This window comes from Chroicocephalus ridibundus, chromosome 3, assembly GCF_963924245.1.
Source record: "Chroicocephalus ridibundus chromosome 3, bChrRid1.1, whole genome shotgun sequence".
Classification (NCBI taxonomy): domain Eukaryota; kingdom Metazoa; phylum Chordata; class Aves; order Charadriiformes; family Laridae; genus Chroicocephalus; species Chroicocephalus ridibundus.
This window is the reverse complement of record NC_086286.1, coordinates 108,885,077-108,907,349: the sequence shown is the minus strand read 5'-3', so window position 1 is coordinate 108,907,349 and position 22,273 is coordinate 108,885,077. Positions and strand designations below refer to the sequence as shown.

The following is a 22,273-nucleotide window of genomic DNA, read 5'->3' as shown; positions in this document are numbered from 1 at the left end:
GGTTGTCACGGTTTGGGCTGGACTGGCCACTGCATGAATGACAGATGCTCTCTTTGTCCTCTCTCCCCTTCAGAGGAGAGGAGAGAAAAAAGAGAGAGAGAGAGAGAGAGACTTAGGAGCTGAAAAGAAAGCAAGCCACTTCAATGCATTATTAATAATAAAACAATAAAAAGAAAAGAAAATAATGAAATATATACAATATATACAAAACCATATCGAGCTCCCAGGATGACAATCACGTCACCGGCAGGCACTGGGAAAGTCCCTGACGGGACTTGGCAACAGATGGGAACTGGATTCCAGATCTGGATTCAGGAACACATGGATTGGGATCAAAGGCAGACAAACAGACAGAGTCCTCCTCAGACACCAGCCATTGAAGAAAGAGCTGACCCTCTGATCCCTCAGCTTTTATACTGAGCATGGGGCAGATGGGATGGAATACTCCGTTGGTCAGTTTTGTGTCACGTGTCCTGTCTGCTCCTCCCTGCAGGAGCGACCCCTCTATGCTCTTTTGCTTCCAACCCTCCAACAGGGCAAATAGCAAAGTGAGCTGACGTTGGTTGTTACAGCAATAAGCGTAAGCAAGAGCCTCTCTGCATACCATTCCTTGGTATTCACTATAAACATCAGACCTTTTCTGCTCGAAGTGGACACTTCCTGAAGAATACGCCGTTAATCTCAGAGAGTTAGTTAGTTAGAAGAGGATTAGTTGAAAAGTAAAATTACTGAACAGAAAATTTGTTCTGTTTTACCTCAAACCAGGACAAGGGTTTACTTTAGAGAAAATGTTAACTTCTTCCTGTAATTAATCTGCATTATTATGAATATTGTTTGTTTTGAAAGGACGTTTGGAGATTGATTCCACAGAAGGATCTGTTGCCGGTATCCATTTTACTTTGCATTTTATTCTTAGAACCTATTTGATCCTGCCGTAAGGTGTCTGGGTGTCTGAGTATACAGAGCACATGACACAACTCTCTTTGCAGACAACAAATGTTTATGTCTTTTTGCTGCAGTGCCTTCTTTCTGCCCTTACCAAACCAAGGATTGAAGCTACTGCAGTCTAACAACATCAAGAACACCAAACTATGCCAGTAAACTTCTGATAAGCCCCTCTGGCACCAGTTCCGTTTATCTTTGACTTTAGGCACCTCACTGTTCTTCACGTGCCTACCAATGCTGCCCCTAAGAATTGTTTAAATATTTTTCACTTTTAGATTTCAGACCTAATGCAGCAGTCTTCTGATCTGGATACCCATGCGTGGGTTTTTTAACAATATATGGGAATGACCTTTTTCAGTAATCTTTTCAATTTATGTACATTTCGTAATGCTTTCAGCATACTGTCTCATATATACAATCAGTGATACTTTGCTATTCTCTGTATTAAGATTCGCTCAACAGAATGCATGTTAAAAGTTTCTTCTTTACTTTTTTTGACACTGAGGAACTAATGTGCTGTTCTGCCAGTTATTTCCTTTTTTAGTTTTTCCGTTATCTAGAAAGTGTCACTTGTATGTGTATTTGTGGTACAATAATATATTTTATGATTTAGAACCCAAATTGAGCTACTAAGAGGCAGAGAAAGGGATGAAAGGGATGATGCTTGATTGAAATCAGTCAGGTGGACTTCTAAAATTCCTTGGAAGGAAGGAGTTATATAAGTATAAATAATAAGAATAATACTGAGGAAAATTGAAACTAATACAGCTTTCATAAAAGTTTTCTACACTATTCCTGTATCTAGAGTATTTCAGTGGCAAAACGGGAATTAGTCATTCGGTGCTTTTTCTTTCAGTGGAAACTGAAAAAAGAAAGTTAAAAAATAATTAGGTGTCTAAACATGCAAGTAGAAACAGATACAGTAAAATTGCCTAACCTCCATTGAAATTACCTGAATATGTTTCAAATACATGGCCTGGAAGCCTGACTACGTTTTTTTCCCCCCTTAAAATCAAAGTCTCCATCAATTTTTAATCTGGATATTTTTTTTCATGTCTCCCTCCCGGCCCCCCCCAAGTAAAATATATTGACTATTTTTCAGCAGGTGTTATCTCTCTGTTATTTTCTAACTTTTGAGTATTTGATTTTTGTATTTATTGTATATAATATCTGTATATCCTGTGGAAATAAATCCAGCTTATAACCAATGAAAGTGAATGACAAAATAGAGATGTGACTGTCGCTGTCATGCCCCCTCATCTTTTTTGTGTTAATGTTTATTTTCTGATGCCATTGACCTCAAATTCTTTAATATCCTGCCGAAGCATGAGCCATTGAAGTTTTCAGGATGTGGTGTGCTGCAAGAGGAAAAACGTATTTGTGTTGTACATCTACTGGATGCAGCAATGGGTAAAGAAAGAGCTACAGACTGTCACTACTTTAGGTAAAATGTATAAAATTGATGGTAAAATGTTCGTTGACCTAAATGGTTTCCTGCCTGATATACATGTGCCTATTCATCTTAGATACCAAAAAGGCAGACCGATGAGCTAAGCACATATTTCTCCAGCCACATAAGACATGCAGAGGCTAAGTCAGAATATGGCTTTAAAAAAACAAAAGTCAAAACAAGATTTAACAGTTATGATAACATAATACTGTATCAAAACCTAGTTCCAAATTCAGGCCTTGTTCTAACAGATCATTCATTATTTGTCATGATTAAAAGTCTTCTATAAAAAAATGGTAAAAGAGAGGACATTTGAGCTTTAGTTATAACGTGCTACTTATTGATAATTCAATTGAATCAACATAAATAAATCTTGTTGCTTACTAAATGATGATTTCTTATCTGCTGTTCAATATGAAGACAACTAATCTAATGTGAATAGATGACTGTTGGGCAAGGGCTTATGAATACACGTGCAATTCACTTAATATCTTTATGTTCAAGGTATAGACATGCAATTAGATATAAGGGGGCAATGAGTACGCTCAGATCTGCATTACTGCCTGAAAAACAGAATGCATGACCTAAAGAGAGTCTTTTGCAGTGTCTTTTGTGGGTACTACAATGATGTCAACTAAAAAAAGTGTTCTTTGAATTATCAGATCACCCAGATTTGCTATTGAGATAGAAAATATGTTTATAGAAAGGTTTTAGGTGGGCTGTTCACTAATTCTTTCTCTGTCTAAAAGTGTATTTTTAAATGTCCTTGTTTTTTCCTGCCAATCACATAATCAGTTAGTCCCTGTTTCTTTTCTTGTGGGGGCTAAGCTGGCTTCCTCATTTTTGCAGTTCATCAATACAAAACTGATTTGAAGCTGAGCTGTATAATAATAAGCCTTTCAGCAGCCAGGCTTGACACTTGCCTTGTAATTAAGGCCTTGATGGTTGTGTTGATGGCAAATGAAAGAAAATGGCTTTGTTCTCAATTCCAGAGGCTTGATTGCTGGTTCTCGTTCTCACCTGAATTCGACCCATTCTGCATTGTGCACATGATTGCTGGAGTGTGAGTAATTGCAGCGCTGGCAGATGACATTTTCATGAAGCACACTCTGCACTGCTCCAGAGGGAATTTACAGAATTTATAGCTGGAGAAGCTCATCAAACATGGATTTAGGAAATGCCTATGTGAAAAGTGGGAGCCCACAACCAAATATCAGAGCTTTTCTTTTGACATTTGCTTTTACATAAAGGACTACTGTCTGCAACCTGTCTTACCTTATGGTAGCAGCCTATTCCTGACTAGATTTTTGTGATTAAATACAGTTATTGAAGTTCATTAATGCAAGTTTTTGTTGCATGTTTTCTTGTAATTTTTTGTTTGCTTGAATAGGAGTCTCAGGGAAAGGAGATGGAAAATTGTTTTCCCATTTCCATTCATATTTTTACATATCCCTAACCTTTCAACTATTTAAAAATTGTCATCAGTTTCATGATACTTATTGATGAAAATGTATGCTTGGTTTTTGTTTAAATCCTCTCGTTTTCTCAGCCTTTTTGCTTTATAGCATGTTTTGTTTATTTTAAATGTAAAACAGTCACAAAGGCTTCTACAGTGGAAATATACTCCAGCAATTATAAATCACACCTTTAGAAAGAAAACAATGACTTTTATATTGACAAGTTCACAAATTTCAATGAAGCATGTTATGTGTGTTGTAAATAAGAATTGCATACTGAAAGTGTGCATTATAGGTAACACATGCCATGATATACATAATCTTCCTTCCTTCTGCCTTAGTACTTTCTGCCTTTTGCTCTCCATCTGACAGTTGTTGTGCCCGTCTTGTATTCACCATGTTCGTGTCTGAGACCCTGGTGCTTCTCTTCGCTCCCATAACGCAATAGCGCTTGGATGGCTTACCTGTAGGTTGTTGCTGTGGTTGTATCTTTCCCAGCGCATGAACCAACAGAAACATTTATGGAATCCTGCTGAACTTTTTCAATCACAACTGTTTAGGCTGACACTGACTTTGCACGTGAAGAGTCATAGCTGCTGTGACTCAGACATATTTTCACACTGCTGTCTGTCTGGCAAGCCAAAATATCTGCACTTAGTTTTTAATATTTCTTGAAGCTTCTCAATCATGGCAAGTAGAGAGCCTTTCCTCCTTGCATTTAGTATTACTAAAAGTCCTGAGCAATTGAATGATTTAAGATTGCAGGTTTTTTTAATTAGGCTCATTGATTAACCTCTAGGAAAAGTTAAGTGGGAGGTCCTTTGAGTTTCTGCAATAAATGTTTGAGTCAGAGTAGTGCTGATTATTTAAAATACACAGAAAAAAAACCTGAGGTCTAAGCTGATGATGTTAAATTGCTTGTTGTTTTAGGGCCTGACTTATCCTCATTTCAGTAATAGATCTCTATATCAATACTAATAAATGGCAACAAGAGAAGAATCAATCTAAACTGCTGACAGTTGTTTTAATTTATACTGTAGTCCTCAGATAATTGGATAACACAAGGGGAGACTTTCAAAGTGTCTTGCATAATTTTATGGATGTTACGCTACTGTCATTTACAAAAAATAGGATTTTTTTGTTGTTGTTGTTGACTTGAGTGGGAACAAGATGGAACCTGTTGTAAGTACATCTTGGTTTTAGTCATACACAGTAGATCTGCTCATTTACTTCCTATACCAGTGTTAAATTCTGCTCTTAATCTTAAGTGTTCCTTGGGGACTCACTTAACACATTCAGGTTCAGATCCTCAAAAGCTCTTACATAATTAAAACCTTTTGAGAATTTGGGTCTCAGAGAGTCACTTATTGTCTTTTGAAGCCATGAAAATAATCACTCTTGAGGTATAAGACCCAAGAGTTGGAGACAAAAGTCTGTAGTTCTTCATTGTGTCTCTTAGAGTTATTACTTGAAAGCTGAGGTGCAGTCAGATAACTTTGCGCTTGCTGATACTCCTCTCGCAGAAACATTAGGGACTTGTGTACATTATGGCAGCCTTTTGAGGTGCATTCCTGCTCTCAGGGTGTTCCTCTTGGAACAGTCCTTCTCTTTCACTGAGATTTGGGTGGCAGCTCAGCCCCAAAAGGGGAACCTGCCGTTACCTTTCAGAGTGCCTGTAACAAAACAACCCATACTTGTCCAGGACTTGTAGTAGACAAAGGGCAGGTTGTCCTCTGTATCCTTAGTCAGAATCTTTGACTTACAAAATTATTTACTTTGTGGGAATGAGACTTGCCTCAAAGCAGAACACACTGAGAGAATCCTGAAGAATTTTAACTATTTTGCAAATCTGTTGCAAAATGGTAAACTATGAGGAAAGGGATGAAAACAGCAGCCATCGGACTAGAACAGTGGCAGTGAATAGAAGCTTTTGAAACTTGCTGAGGTAAAGAGAAGCAGCTGCCTGATACCATTACCTTAATTATGGTGATGGTCTGAGACATCCTGGGCACAGTGATCAAATATTACATTATGTAGGCCGTTTTTGGATAGTATTAGCATCTAACATAGCAGCCGTAATCTTGAGAATCACCTTAATGCTTTATTGTAAAAGTTGAAATATTGCAAGTCATGAAAAATGTTCAGCTGGCATTCCTGTGACCTTCTTGCCACTACGTCTGGTACTGGAAAGCTTCAGCTCACTTTAATAATCCTTCTCTTACCCTATTTGTAACCTTCACCTTTTATACACGTATCTCATTAGCTTTCTCAACAAGAATGTTAATAAGATATGCTTTAATTTTCTCTAATACTCATTCATGCTTGCTTTTCTGTCATCTTTCTCTCAAACTTCTCCCATTTGCCTCAGTGACCCAACACTCAGACATCTTGTTCTCTTCCCTCATCTCTCCCTCTTGCCTATCTGCTTACTTTGCTTTGAGTCTTTTGCTTGATGATAAAATTACATGGTCTTCAACATCTTCTCAGCACTGGCTCTTAATTTCAGCCATCTTTTCTATTCCCTTCCACCCTTTGCATCCAGGGGAAGAGGATGCCCGTTTTCAGACTCATCATGAGGTGACTTTTCAGCATGTGGCAGGGATCTGGCTATGTATTACCTACAGCTCAGGCTATGGCATGAGACTATTGGCTATTTTGAAATATTTTTCTTTTTCTCTCTCTCTGTTTTAAGTCTTGAACAATTTTACAGTAAAGGGAAGAGCATCTTACCTGACTCTGCTTCTTCTGTGCCTATTGTGAAGACCATTACATTCTCTGGCACCACACAGCATGTCGCGTTATCTCCTCCTGTATTATGATTTTCCAGACAGTGCAGTCGGTCAATCAAACAAATTACTTGTTTGCGCTGGGAAACCTGAAGTTCTTGGACACTATGATGAGTGTATGTGAATAGCTCTTCTGTTATTCAAGGGAGGTGATGAAAGGGCAGAAGTTTCCTTCTTTCCTTTATAAATGGGAGTATTCCTGTGTTTTTTGTTATACCTTCTTGTAAGCCAGCACCTCTATTTGTTATGGTGTTATTACAAATCTTTTTGAATCTAAATAGAGCTTAAGCTTGTCTTACCTTGCAGGATCTATTAATCCACAAGTTAGTTATTCAACACCTGTTCTACCTGCTAGTCAAGCATTTTTACTTTCTCTTTTGCTACAAATTAAGCAGCACAGGGGTGAAGCATGCTGTAGCATATTAGGTAATGGATTCTAAACGTATCTCATTTTATTAAGGATATATATTTTTTATACCTTTTGGGGCAAGCTGTACACCTGTCTGTGTATCTGCATCTGCAGATTATTCTACCATTCAAGAATACTCTACATTTGCTCTACAGATCTGCCAGTACGCTCTTTGATATGTAGCTCACATTGTAGATGATACATCAGCCCATCTTAGTTTTCTACTTTTGACACTATTAATTAATCAGTCTGTTGTAGGAACTCACCCTACAAATATTCCAATACCCATTTATACTCTGCATTAGAGGACACCAAGGCTTTGTCCTCCCGACACATATGTTCATAAGCATATTTTGCTTTCCTGTTTATTTACTATTAGAGGTTTTGTGTTGGATTGTTTAGTAGCAGTTGTCTTGTCTGTCTCCAGCTAACTGTGGTATACCCTAGCTTTGCATTTAAGGCAGTCTTTTAAGTAATGATACCAGTTACTGTTCTCTTACCTGACAGTACTAGTGAAATATGGGGAGGAAAGAAGAGTGGGTTTCCAAGGTAACGTCACCTGAGAAACAGTCTGAAACCATAAAATGTTTTAATGTAAGAGAGTAACAGCCATGGCTACAGTTTTACTCTAAGTGCAATTTGGGATTAATTTAGTGCTCTAATCTGTTCACAAATCATTTGCAAAGAAATCCGATCAGTAGGACCATATTAATTCTTCTCAAGTATTTTCCAGTTGTTCATGCAGACAAACATCAGCCTTGGAGGAGAGTTACCCTTTCTGTTTACACTTAGGCGCAGTTAATTTTAGTGTGTGAATGATCTCATACTGTTCTAGTTTTTGATTTGGCTGTCTTTGAAACAGCAAAATAATCGAAGGGCAATGAATAACTTGTAGTAAATATTAGTTTTCCTTTTGGGATCTCTCTTCCTCTAAATATAATTGTACATATGGACCAGTTTGTCAACATTATTTCAACTTTTCTTTTTTGTCAAGTATCACTAAAAGATCAATTATTTGTACTTCAAACAAATCTTGGTAAGTACCGTACAAATCAACAATAAGTTTCATTCACAGCAATATTTTCTGTGTAAATCTGTAAATCATTGCAACTGAGTGTACATAATGGTAATTTTAAGTTCCAGAGTAGTATTTCAGCATTACTTCTATAATATACTATAAACATCCTGAAAGGAATATTGCTCATATATTTGCTACTAATGCACTTATTTGCAATATGACTTACCACAAAACAAACTCAATGCTGTCATTTCCGCATTCAATTTTTTGAAATCAGTATTGCACAAACATAGATTTTCTTTTGCATTTAATTCGGTTACACATAGTTTATCTGTTGGTTCTGAGAATCTTAATGTTCAGTATCTTCATACAAATTACTACTTTAAAGAGGAATCATTTGGAATATATCTATTTGTCTTGGCCAAGGGACATAAGAACTTGCAGCTTCAGAGTGACAGCTGATGGGGTGACAGGGTATGACAATGAAAGGATCTCCCCATACATGTCTCTCTTCTGTTCTGACAATAGTAAAGCAGAGTAATGTGTGAAAAAATCACTATTCAATCAAGCTTGTTTGCACATGGCAAAATATTAATAAGGCTTCTTTGTGCCCTTCCTCCTTTTTCATTTATAAGTAGATAGGTGGATAAAAGGTACAGATCAATAACTATCTACCTATCTGTCTCCCTGTAATGTATGTACAACTTTGCTCATTAGGCCTTAAAGATGTATGTCAATTTTTTTTAAACGTGGCTGAGGTACATCATTGGACCTTTTAAGTCACCATCAAACTCAGACACAGGAGATGGATCCGATGTGCAAATATAGTGCATTTCTTGGACCAGCCTCTATGACTCTCTTTTTGTTGTACAGAGAAAGCTACTTCTGTGCTTCTTTATATTATAGTATGCTGGTTATTGCACTTTTACTTTCATGTTGCTTGAAAGATGGTCTTGCTGTTAAATAGCTTCAGTTAAGGATTAAAGGAGAGAGAATAAAAAAATCTGACTTGTGACAATGGATGGCAAAATTGGGCCTTAGTCTGCGGAGGACTCAGTAGGCGCTTGACACTTTCACCTGTAGCCATTAGGTAGTTCCAGCCTTGGTGCACAGTAGACTGTGTAAACAGCTCTGCCCAAAATCTGGCGTTGTAGGCACATCAGTAACACGTGCTGCTTCACCACATTCACTTATAATGAAATTCTTTCCAATAGCTGTCAATGTAGGAGGGCAAAACTAAATCTGCTAATAACTCTTGCTGTATATAATTCATAGTCTACAGTGTATAGTGTTTAGGTGTATAATCTGTAGGTTAATGCTATTTATTTTACACTTCCATTTGTCTAGTTATTAGTATTTCTTAAGATGCCATCACTATTTCTGGTTTACTTCAGAAAAGCGCAGGAAAGATTCAGAAAGGCCAGATCAGTATCTTTGCCCTGCGCTTACTTTAATCACTGGCAAGTTGCTTTGATTACCTGCCTGGTTTTCTTCTGCTCTGGCTCTCTGGGTAACACTGTATTAAGGAGGTGAATCTGAACACAAAAAGGTATTTGATGACCTTTGAAGTGCTTCCAAATCAACAATTTTTAATGTAACAGCCTTTCTTCTAACATAATTTGCTTTGTAGTAGGGTTTTAAGCTGCAGGATAAAGGACAACATTCTGACTCATCCAGTCCTGTTGAGGTGCCATCCTCCTACTTAAGGCAATTTTCAGATTCCATATTGTCCTGGCACTGGACGCAGTCCTCACTTTGGAAGAGCCACAAGTAATGCTGCAAAGACTTTCCTTGTGTTTTCACCATCCTCACTGCCTTCCCAAAAACACCCCTCAGTGCCAATTATGTATTTTCCTCATTAGTTTTAAATCCCTGTTTGGCAGCGACTGATTCTGTGAACCATTAATCCTACCTAAGCTACAATTGATATCAGAAAACGTGACATCCACTATTAACAAGGATGCTCATGTACTGTTTGCTTTCAATGCTGATATTCTTAAATTTTACAAGAGAACTAAATGTCAACTTTGGATATCTTCTTCCTCTGATGAAGGGCATTCACTCTGCTATATTTTTATATTTCAGACCACTTTTATTTTTTCTTTGTACATAATAGTGTTTTGTAAGTCTAGGAAACATTTATCTGAAAGCAGGATTGGCACTAACACTGTCTATTGGTGGATTTATGTAAAAGTTAATGTAAAGACTCACAAATGTTTACATTTCTTTGTACTTTTAAATGTGTTGTTGATGGAAGAAGGTAATACACCAAATAAGTAATGACAGGGAAAACATTTTTTCACCTTCTATTAAGTTCTTAATTTTCACAGTTGGATTCAGAATTTTGTGTTCTGATTGAAAAAATATTCTATGTGTTATTCAGCTAATGTTTTTTAACTTTATTTTTTGTATTTATATTTCTTGACCTTTGACTTAATGTTTTTTTTTGTAGAGGTTGGGTTTATGATATTGTTTCCATTGAAAAGCATGACAGAAGTCTGTCTAATGTCAGCAGAAACAGGGCTAAGCCCACTGTATTTTTATTTGTATATTATTCTGAATAATCAGAAGCATGAACTTTAGTGTCTGTAAATTTATGTAAACTGTCACCTGCTAAAATCTGTCCATAATCACAAATATCTTGTAAATATTAATATTAAATCAATTCTTTAAATCAGTTTTCAAAACTATCCAACTATTGGGAATAGTTGTAATTATTTCACCTTTCTCTGAAAAAACAGTAAAGCAAATTACTGTAAGAAACAACTCAAGCGACTGCTACTGTTGAAATACTCATTTAGACTGGAGGACAACCTCTTAAAGGCAGGTGGCGTTTACATGAGAGTGAGGTAGAGCTGGAAATTTCCTTGTGATTTTATTTTACTGGTTCAGTTTTTCTTCTATACCTTCAGGGATAATAAGAACCGGGAGCTCTTTATGACCTTTGTGGGAATTGCTGGTTCTCAGCATCAGTCGGAATTTAACCTTTTTGTGGGAATTTTTTTGGCCGCTACTAAAATATCTACTGCTCCTGAGGATAAAGTATCCATTCAAGGTGTTTTTGCCATTCTTACCTTGAGTGCATTGCTTAGGGCATCTCAGAGGCCCTGTCATTTAATCTCTTTTAAATATGCTTTTCTTAGGTGGTAAGCAGTAAGGAGAGTCTCCCCATTAGCCTCTTCCAAGTACCCTATATTTCTGCTTCTGCAAGGGTAATTGAATTTTTTGTTTGGGTTCCTGAAACAAAGCTGCTTTATCATTAGCAGAATTTTAATGGAAAACTATGGGGACTTTATTTTTCCCGTATTCTCAGGGGCAAGCAAGTTGCCTATGGCTTCCTGTGCATTTGCCAAGCTGATATGGAGGCAGGGCTCTGAGTAGGGACTGCACATGTGGAGGCTTGATTTGTATAGGCAAAACAGTATTTCCCATAAACACAAATGTGCTGTTGGATATCAGATTTTCGGATTCGAAATGGAAGGTCAAGAGCGCATAGTTGAAGCCAGCATTTTCAGCCCCTTAGCTCTGTCTTCACATATTTTAACAACTGATTCAGTTTCAGATTTGTTAATGCTCGTTGTTTGTAATAATGAATGGTAGTAAGTAGACCTCAGCATGATGTCATTGGGAGAAAAAAGGAAAAAAATCCCATTATTTTAATTTTTAAACATATTTTAAATTCAGTGGCAAATTAGGATATACAGAGCGCATGCATTTATTTACACGACCTCCAGAAAGAAGATATTTTCCTTTTGAAAAGCGAAAGTTGATGGTGATTAGGAAGAGCCGATGGTTCTCGCGGGGGGCGGCGGGGGGCGGGCTGCCCGCAGCGGCGGTCGCTAGCCTTGGTGCTGAAACCCGGGCGCCGCGGGAACGGAATACGTTCTGCAACGCTACCCCCAGCTTCTAAATGATAAATATCAATATGCCGTCAAGGAAAAATAGAAAAATAGACTGTATGAAGAATTTCACAGTTTTTTGGTACTTTTATTGCATAAAAAATTATTTCTTACCTGCAGCTGAGTTTACAATTGAAGTTACACAGTGTGTTACAGCCATTTTCTCCATCTATCCTTATGTAGGAAAAGGTTTTTTTCCTAAGACCAAAGAGAAGAGGCACATTAAGGTCACCATGAAGATGCGTGCATAACTGTATATAAGATACTTCTTTTTAAGCAGTATATTATTGGAATTAATGGTTTATGTATGTTTTCTAAGATTAATTTACTCCCTCGGAATGCCATCTTAGAATAAAAAAAGCCAACTAGATGTCAAGAATTTTGAACTCTTATGGAAAGTTACTGGTTTTTTGTGTAATTGTGTTTTAGCCAGTTGAACTATGTATATATGAAATTGATATTGAAACCTGATCCTTAAATTATAAAATAATTTTATGAAAGAAATTATGATTCCTTTGTTAAAAGGCTCTGTTACTGTGTACAATTTCAGAAATTTTCACTTATATTCACACATTATTTTAAAGATTAAAAGACCATCTCTTTGTTTTTATAAAATTGCAAAAAAAGTAATAATGGAATACTACTTATTGTGTTTACATGCAAACAGTTTGTTTAATAGAAATTGTGTTTTAATCTTATTTTTGTTCCCATTTTCTGGTCTCATAGAATATTTCCTTGCCTGAAAAGTAACATATAAGAAATTGAGTACAGTATCTTTTAGAGGATTTATGGTAATGTTGCTGAATTTAGCTGAGCATAAACAGCATGGTGAGCCCCTCAGGGTCTCTTCATTTTCCTGACACACTCCACTGCTGCCCCATTAACACTTTGTCTGTTATTGCCATCTACTCAGTTTAATGAGTATCTTTGAATTTGAAGTTCTACACAAGAAACAATAGCTAAAATAACTGATGTACCTACTGCAGCTTTCAGCATAGTATCTTATTCCTTTTATAATTTTTTTTAAATAAAAAGTACATTTCTATTATTTAGCAGTGCAGTTACATCATGACATATTGTTTAATTACAGTAGACACTAATCACAAGCACTGAGTAATGACTACAAATATGATGCTGTATCTGTCTGTGTAGAAGGTAAACACATGCTGAATAGCTGCTAGAGGAGGCTTTTCCTTACTTTAAAATTCATCCTATTAATAGTGACTTTTTAATGTGAAGAAGAAATAGTACTGCTGGAGACTTTGTGCTATCAAAGCAGAATATTATATTTCTTCTAAGAAATCATAAGACAGAAGAACTAGGTGCTGTTTTCTGATACCTGTATGAATCCAGCTAACTGCTGTAAAGGGTCAGTATGTGGCTCATTAGATTGGATTCCTAAAACTGAATTTATCACATTCCTCTGAATACATGCATAAAACATCTTAAATTATTAAACAATAAGCTGTGTTATCAGATAAGGACTCAACCCGAATTAAACCCTGAATAAAGCTGCATGGAACACATCATAGGATTTAAGAACAGTTCTAATATTGCATTGATTATTAACTGATCAGCAAAAGCAAAAGATTCCTCTAAATCACCTTAGATATTTAACAGAGATGGAAAGTCTTTGAAGGGCCAAATAAAAAGTCTGAATAATTGAATAAATTTCTATTCTAGAAAACCGAGGAAATCAGTTGGGTATTGGAACACTGTTTTGTATTAAATCCATTTATTGAAAGCCTAATTTTAAAAGCTAAAATAACATGTGAGTGATTTTCTCTGTTCCTGGTAAGCTTGCTATCTTTCAGTAAAGTTGTTTTTTGTTGGTTTTTGTTTTTTTCTTTCAGAAAATGAATCTGGAAGAAAATTGGTGAATCCAATCCAGTGGACCTACAAGCACTCTGACAGGCTCAGAGAGCAGAGTCTGGACCAAAGAGCAATTACCCCACCAAACGATTTCAGGTACAATTGACCTAAATATAGCACTCTCTTGAGATTATTGACAAGAGTTCATTTCCTGTAGTGCTTTTCCCATTTGCTACTCCTGGTAACCACTGTGATCTTATCTGCCTGGTGCTGCATGACTTCTGGGATGCAGCTAAGAGTTCTGTTGTGCATTATCTTTAAACAGACAATTCATGCTAAAAGAGTAATTTGCAGTTAAATTAGATGATGCATATATTATTCTTGCTGCTGAAATTACACAGAGCAGGAATGAGTGCCTGAATCCTTTTGGACCTGGATGCACTGGAATTCTTTTTACTGTGAAATCAGAAAGGTAGTACTAGTTAATTGTAAATAAATAGGAATTTTTACTCTAACGGTAGAGTGAGCTGTGCAGAATGGATAGGCTGCAAAACTTGCTATTTATTTCTTTTTCCATGAAGGATGGCTTCCCCTAGTGTCATCCTATCTCCAGGCAATCGCTGTAGTTATCATAGGCTGGCACGAAAAACAAATGAGCATATAAACTGACTGTGTAAGTGTACAAAATGTGGATGAACTGAATTCAGAGGTTGGTAATGATAAAAGCCATTTCAGTTTTAAAGAATGCATTTTTCGTGAGCATTGCTTGCAAACTTGTGCAAAATGCTGGATACGTTTGCATTCCGTGTGTGTGAAATATAGAGAAAATCAATGGACTTCCCTTGGTGTTCATCACAGAGGTTTTTTTTGCATCCTATTTCTTTTACTGAATTCTTATTTGGAAAACCTATGCCCTACCCAGAAATTCAAAAAGCGAGTATCAGATTCCATGCTGAGCAGCTTTTGGGGAGCCATTTTTTTGCAGACCTTTATTAACTAATATAGCAGGACGCAATTGTGCTATTATTTTCCTGCATATCCCCAAAAGAACATCAGAATACATATTTTATTAGGGGAATAAACTCTGCTAATAGTCATAGGTCCCACTTCTCAGTTTCCTGAGGAAATTCAGGAAAAAGTTCAGTTGAAAGCTGAATAATTTATAAGATAGAGACACATATACAATATATTGGTCTACTGACTTGATTCCTTTGATGATGATGGACGGCAGTTATAAATGTAGTTAGAATCAGGATTTCTATACTAAAATAAGATGAACCACGAATCAGTTAATTACATTACATAATAATTATTGTGTGGAGAATGTAGATTAAATATAGGAGAAAACTTACCTCTGATTTATTTTTCCCAATCTACTGTAACGAGTTGATGAGACACAGCATATCACAGTGTAAAGCAATAGTAACTTCAAATGCAAATGTAAGAAGAAGAAAGCAGTAAAGTAATCTGTGAACGTGAGGCGAGTCATAGAATCATCATAGAATCACAGGGTTGGAAGGGACCTCTGGAGATCATCTAGTCCAACCCCCCTGCCAGAGCAGGGTCACCTGGAGCAGGTTGCACAGGAACGCGTCCAGGCGGGTTTTGAATGTCTCCAGAGTTGGAGACTCCACCACCTTTCTGGGCAGCCTGTGCCAGTGCTCTGCCACCCTCAAAGGAAAGAAGTCCCTCCTCATGTTTAGGTGGAACTTCCTATGCTCAAGTTTGTGCCCATTACCTCTTGTCCTGTCACCGGGCACCACTGAAAAGAGCCTGGCCCCATCCTCCTGACACCCACCCTTTAAGTATTTATAAGTGTTGATAAGATCCCCCCTCAGCCGTCTTTTTTCCAGACTGAAGAGACCCAAATTATGAGTCGTGATTAAATGAATTCTCAGCTAGATAGGTTGAGGTCATAGAACTTCTTGCACTATGTTTTAGGATCCTGAGAAACCTGTGTAGTCCTGTCTGGTGGGCTGCTAAATAAAATAATTTTAAAGTTTGAGAAGTGAGGGAACGTATGTGAGAAAATTAAATGGATTCATGAGGGGATCTTTCTGTTGTAGAGTCTTCCACAGAATAACACAATTAAATAACCACTGGCCTAGGGGGAAAAAATAACATAAAATCAATCGTGCCCCAACATAGTGAGAGAGAACTCACAAGCAGTTACCAACAGCCCCAGAGTCTGAATTGTAATATTTACTTTCTTTACATTTGATATTTTACAAACAGAACATCTCGTAGTCTTATTGACTCTTGCAGTTCTGCAAGGGCATGCCTAACCTTGCAGACTAAACCCTGCTGGTATGATTTTTGCTATTTTCTTTTTGCCCGCATAAAATATGTCTGAAACTTGATCTTATATCTGCAGAGGAATTTTAGCACATTTTGTTAATTATTATCTTTACATTCCAGATACCTAACATGGCTGACATACAAACAGTTGTACACGCTATAGATGAGTAAATCAGTTTGAAACTTAGGAACTAACCCCTGAAAACCTCATGTAAGCTCCCTTCTCTGTGCAAATGGTCTTTCTGAGGAAAGCTCACTTCATCCGATGACAGGAACATAATTCTGGGCCTTATATTAAGATCCATCTTGTAATATATTGTGGACCCAATGAAACGTACATCATCTTAAGCATTTTTTACTAAAGTTATTTGACATCTTTAAGGGATGCTCTGATGCCTTACAGGATGCAGACCCATAGAGGACAATATCATAGATTAGGGATCTTAAGGCACTTTATCCCTGCTGCTTTATTCAGTTTGCCTGCCACCCTGGTGAAAAGACATAGTAAAGCAATCCTAATTAGGCAGTGTAGGAATCCCTGGTATGCAGCATTCTTCTTACCCAGCTTTGTATTCTTCCTGCTTGTTCTACAGTGCCTCAGGGAAAGACAAAAGTCTGGTCCATTAATTAGAGAATTAGCTTAGAGTTGGGAAAGATGAGTTCAGGTTTTGTCTATCCCGCTAACTTCCTGCAATGCACTTAGCTAAGTATTGAGCAAAATTCAGCAAGACCTAAGGATCAGGGATTGTGACTGTAGTTTCGCTGCTTTTGAAACAGAATCAGGTGTCCTTCCATGTTTCCGGTATCTTAGTTACGCCACTTAAATAATTGAGTAGTCAGAAATCTAAGCTTCCCTCATTAGTGGAAAAGAATTCTCTATACTTCTTTATCATACTGTTCTTATGTAAGGATATTGATGGAATGGCAGGGATGCAGCAAGCAAAATACTGCCTTATGTTAGTTCAGACAGAGTATTACAAATATACTGTCATGATGACAAGTTTATGTTAGCTCTTGGCAGTGTGTGTCTTCCTAATATGACCTTCTAAAAAAGCAAAGTTCATCAATCAAAATGTCACATGTTGCTAAATTTACAGTTTATAAATTACCACTGTAAATTTAAGTAGTAGAAATCATCACGTAAAATTGTGCTTCTTTCTCTTTGTCTCTCTCCAGACTTAAGTGGTTTCAAAAATGAGGCATCAGACTCTTTAAATTGCAGTTTCTAGGCAGCATCTCTGCTCCTGTGAACAGGCGTGGTTGTTTATATTGCATGGGCCAGCCAACTGTGATTGATCACAGGCTGCTGCTGATGTTGGCACGCTAAAGAGAACAGTTATGTTAAAGCTAAAAATGTCAGGGCAGGGTCATAGCACCAATAAGAATTAGAAAAAGAACATATTCTTGTGTTTTATTGTATGTATAGCTCAGCCTGCCAAAATACCTAATCACTAAATCATCCTGAAAATTGTTTGGGATATAAAATCAAATTAAACCCACTATCAAAGGGCATGGTGTCTCCTCGCTGCACGAGCAGCTATGTGTATAAATCCCAATTCCTTATGAAGGGGACTACACAACATAAATAAAAATGTTTCTTAAGAGAACTCTGATGATAGAGTCGATAATTTTTGTAGCAAACACTTAGGAAATATTGGAGTAATGGCATTAGGAGAGGTAAAAAATAATTTTGCTAGATCATTACAGCCTCTTAAGGCTGAATCCTTCCTTTTCTACTACTCTAGCATTTCATGAAGAAGGGCTATCACGTAGCTTTATTTTGTCGTTTCCAGTTTCTGGCTTTGTTATGTGATCTTTAATGATTCTTTTGTCTTTATGAATATTGGGTTGTAAATTTTGGTGGGCAAAAAAAAATCTTAGCGCATATGCACATTTTGCCTTTTTTCCACTTCAGATGAATGACTGTGTATTGCTTAGTGCTATATCTAACTGAAGTATTTCTTCTGAAGCCAAGGAAGACACAGAAGACTAATTTGAAAACCAAGTGGACTTAAGAGAAAGACTTCATTGATCAAATAGGGTTTGGATCAGGGTTGAGCTAGGTCAGAACTGTGCTTTCTTATACAGTAGAAATAAAGCTTTTATTAAAAAGCCTACATATAAAAAAAGACTTTCATACATTGACACAAAAGAGGTACGGAAGTACATTTCTATGGCAATACATTCATCTTCAGTGCATCTTCAAAAGAATGACAAGGAAAGGAATATGCTTGATAAAAACTATAAAGAATCTTATCCAGTAAGTAGTTAAAGTCAAGAGAAGGTACATGTTTTCTAGTTAGTCAAAGCTATAATGAGAAACTGTTTTAAAAAAGGTTTTTAAAAGCATGGCAGGGAGGAAAAAGCATGTGCAGTTTCTTAGAAGCTCAGCAGTCTTATCTGTATACAAATACAGTTTATGACTCTGTAGTATGTCCTTATTAATATTATTGCAAAAAAAGAAAGAAGGGTACTCTAAAAGTTTCCTGTCTTCTTCCAACACATTTTTGAGAAGGTGCCGAGGAAGTAGACACTACCATTTCATGGTCACCTTGCGCATTTCAAGAGGGAGCTGCTCCACTGTGGTTTGGGACAAAGCAGGGCATTGCAGCTCAGCCCTCAGTAGTACTGTCCCCAGATGACCTTGTGAATGGACTTCTATTTCAAAATCATACAGAAGTTAAATATTGCTGAAAATAGCATTCACTCTTGTTGTGCTCCCTTTCATGGCTTCTAGGGTGAAATTTATCTGTCCTAATGTAGATTTCTTTTATATCTAAATTGTCTTTGGCTAGGCTGCCTTTATAGTCAATGGAGAGAAATAGACACTTTTGGGGCATGATTCATCTCTTCGGAAGGTAGACATCTAAATAGGTCAGATGAGTCAGACTGTAGAATAGCATATTCCTTACTAGGGAGAATAAAGGAAACCTAGGGATCAGCGTAGATGTTGATGCCTATATTGCAGGTATCTAAAGTTAAGTGAAATGAACTCTTAAGTCTATAGGAACTAAGTCAGAGCTCAAAGTCAGAGGAAAATATCTTACTCTTCAGGAAGCACCTTTTCCTTCAGAGCTCCTGGTTTCACTGCACTGGGGTGCATGTTCATAGTCATAGTCATGAGGCGATAAATTTTAAAAAAATATTACGCCCCTGCCTTCTCCCACATAATATTTTAAGATGTGAAAACTGAGTAGACTTTGTTGTGTGAATAGGTAATTTATATACAACTATCATTGGGTATTCCACTCGTTCCACAGTGGCATCATCTTTTTACTAGTCTCCGCTAATAATCTGTATGTATAGGAGACAAGTAGACAGGGAAGTGAAGATATGCAATTAATTTAGGCTGGTAGACTAATTTTGTTTCCCCATCATAATCATTACTGTTAGTGACAGAGTTTCACTAAACTCCCCAGTAGATGAGGTGGTTAGTGCAATATACCTGAAAGTCCCCGTGATGAATATTTTCAAGTCCTAACAAATGAGTTTTGCAGAAAGGTTCTCTGCTTCATTTTGGTTGTGTTTGCTTTAAGTATCAACCATAAGCAATAAAATGGAACATACAGGAGCAAACAACATTATTTAAAATACAAAACCAATAAATGAAGACTCGTCTAAAACAATTCAACACCAATGCAGCTTTTTCATATGCTGCTCTTCTCCCATTGTTTGCAAAATTCCAGATCCCAGCAAACCTGCAAGACTTTTGTCAGATGCATACCCAGGAGTAGCACAAGGATGACAGCCTGGAGTTAGCAGATTGCTAGTGAGGCTAGCAGGTGCCAAAACATGCTGTTTCATGACCCAGTGTAAAGATGCCAAAAATAATCTCAAATGTACTTCAGTAAATAAATGCAAAAACCCCTCAGGCTTCAGAAATACAGTCTGTAGAACTGTCTGAGATTAAGCAAGAAACTTAAAGTTAGAAGACCAGTGTTCTAATTTTTGCCCTGCAACAGATTAGCTGTTTTCAGGTAGCGATGCCTTTTGGCCAAAATCTGTATTTTGCCATTTAAATAGATGGTATGTTTTTCAGAAGTAATTGGGAGCAGAACTATGCTGAATCCCACAGATGAAAACATGAAATTAAATTGAATCACATGGAAATGTTGACTAAATATCTCTACCTCATTTTCCCTGTCTTTCAGAGTTAAAGTATTTGGTTGTCTTTGTTTATAGTAGTTTCAAATGTGTAAACAGCAATAAAAATTGCTTTGTAAGTGCAAGTGTTGTAAAACCAGTTTATCTTACTAGTAAATGTAAAAGTAGATTCATAGTTATAGAACATGTTTGTTTGATCAGCCTGAAAACAATTTGCTATAGATAAAGTAAGATCCAAATGGCTGTGTTAAGCAATTGCATTTAATTTTGAAGACAGCACTACCAGGACTGTGCGAAGTGAATGTGAACTTGAAAAATGCACTGTGACATTGTCAGAATCGTTGAAATAGTCAGTACTGTGTGTTTAGTATGTAAAATGAGATCAATGCAATAAAATGTATTGCTGAAATTGAAATACAAAGGCAGGGGTGAAAAGGAGTTAAAAAAGCACGTATGAAATTTTATTTGAATTTTAAGTATTGTATTTAAATTTGAAATCCTTCTGCCACTGTAGCCCTTTGTAAATCTGCTGCTGAATGTATATTGTATAAGATACCTAAAAGTTGCTGAGAAATAAGAGATAGTAATTATGACAGAGGAATGATGATTGATTGCTACAGTTTGTAGACACCCAAAGAAATGCCCATGTGATAAAATTTTCAGGGTGAAAAAGTATGTCCATGGTAACAAGCACTTTATTGTAAAATTTGATTATAAATGCAAAGCCAAGGAATCCAAAGTTTAAGAGGAAAAGTATAGTAAATGATGCAGGAGAGACAGGAACTTAACCTTCCAAAATTTATGGACATGAGTACACAGTCCATGTTCTGAAGTACCCACTGAGCTGGATCTGTGCAAACTGTCAGCGTTCTTTATATAAGAGGTTAGAAGAGCAAAATCTTGTATGTAGTCTGTATATTCATCAACACAGCACATAATTCTTTGAGCCATGGTAACCACAACTTTTAAAACTGAGATTTTACCTTAAATACGTAGCCATGTGTTACCAATGTGATGGGTCATATCTTTGACTGCAAATGAAAGCAAGGAATGGACTCATAGAACAAGATATGATCTCTGATATGATATGATGATATGATATGCTGATATGAGACATAGTCATTCTTAAATGACAGGATATTTCAAATGGAAGCCACTTAATCAGATATACAGGTATATCTAAACATGCAGACTGTGGTTTTCACAAACAAACACTCTCATCTGTATGAAAAAGAGGAAGTGAAGGTTTGACTTGGCTTGGTGTTGTATATATTTGAACAGGACTGATAAAAATATGTATGTTTTGGCTCCGCATCTCTTAGGGTCCTACTGGCTATTTGTCTCAGCACTTTTTCCCAGTAGCCTATGTAACAAAACCTAAAAGTGATGGCTTGGTTTCAAAATTTGGTGTGGTATTTTCTCCAAGGTTTTAGGTGCCAGAATAAAGGTGTCTACGTGCAGGTGTTTTACTCCCTTCTTAGTCAATGGAGTTGGGACAGTAAGCAACTGTCCTGCTGAATCTCTTTCTAGGCTGCACTGACTTTATATCCGCTAGGTATCCACTGACTATATCGGAAGTTTTGATGGTGCTAGCATGCACATGTCTAAATTTAATCTTCAGTTTTCCTTCCTCTAATAGCACCCTTTTGCAGTCCTTGAATTGTCTGGAGTGGTGTAAGCTACATGTACAGCAAAGTAATGCAACCAATCTGTCCTGTCCTATACAATTTTTTCGTATTTTATTAATAGTTTCTTTTGTTAGAGAGGACTACTTCTAGATTTTATAGAGTACTGAACATCAAAAATATTTGAATGAAAGTTCAGATTTTAGAAGGTGTTAGGTAAAGGTGGACATCTAACAGTATGCACAGAAGTTGCCATGGAAATTATGTGTCTAACCTGTCTGAAAATCTAAACGGGTTAAGTAAATAATTTGTTGAAGTATTTCACAAAATATGTTAAATGTGAGCCTACATTTCTGGGCATTTCCTTCTGCCTTTATGAATATTTATAAATATCCTAATATTTAAAACCATCTTACTAAGTTCAAAGAAGATGTGCTTTCTTAAAGAGTAATTTATGAGTTGCAAAAAGT

At 36.8% G+C, this 22,273-nt stretch overlaps 1 protein-coding gene across 20 annotated transcripts in view; it reads left to right on the top strand.

The window, feature by feature from the left end:
* The window catches only part of MYT1L (myelin transcription factor 1 like), a 319,330-nt gene that overhangs the window by 74,624 nt on the left and 222,433 nt on the right, over positions 1-22,273 (top strand). For all 20 annotated transcript variants that reach the window (XM_063330399.1, XM_063330401.1, XM_063330402.1 and 17 more), the window contains exon 2: positions 13,818-13,932. The gene's annotated coding sequence lies outside the window, so the exon portion shown is untranslated. The remainder of the gene's footprint in view (positions 1-13,817; positions 13,933-22,273) is intronic.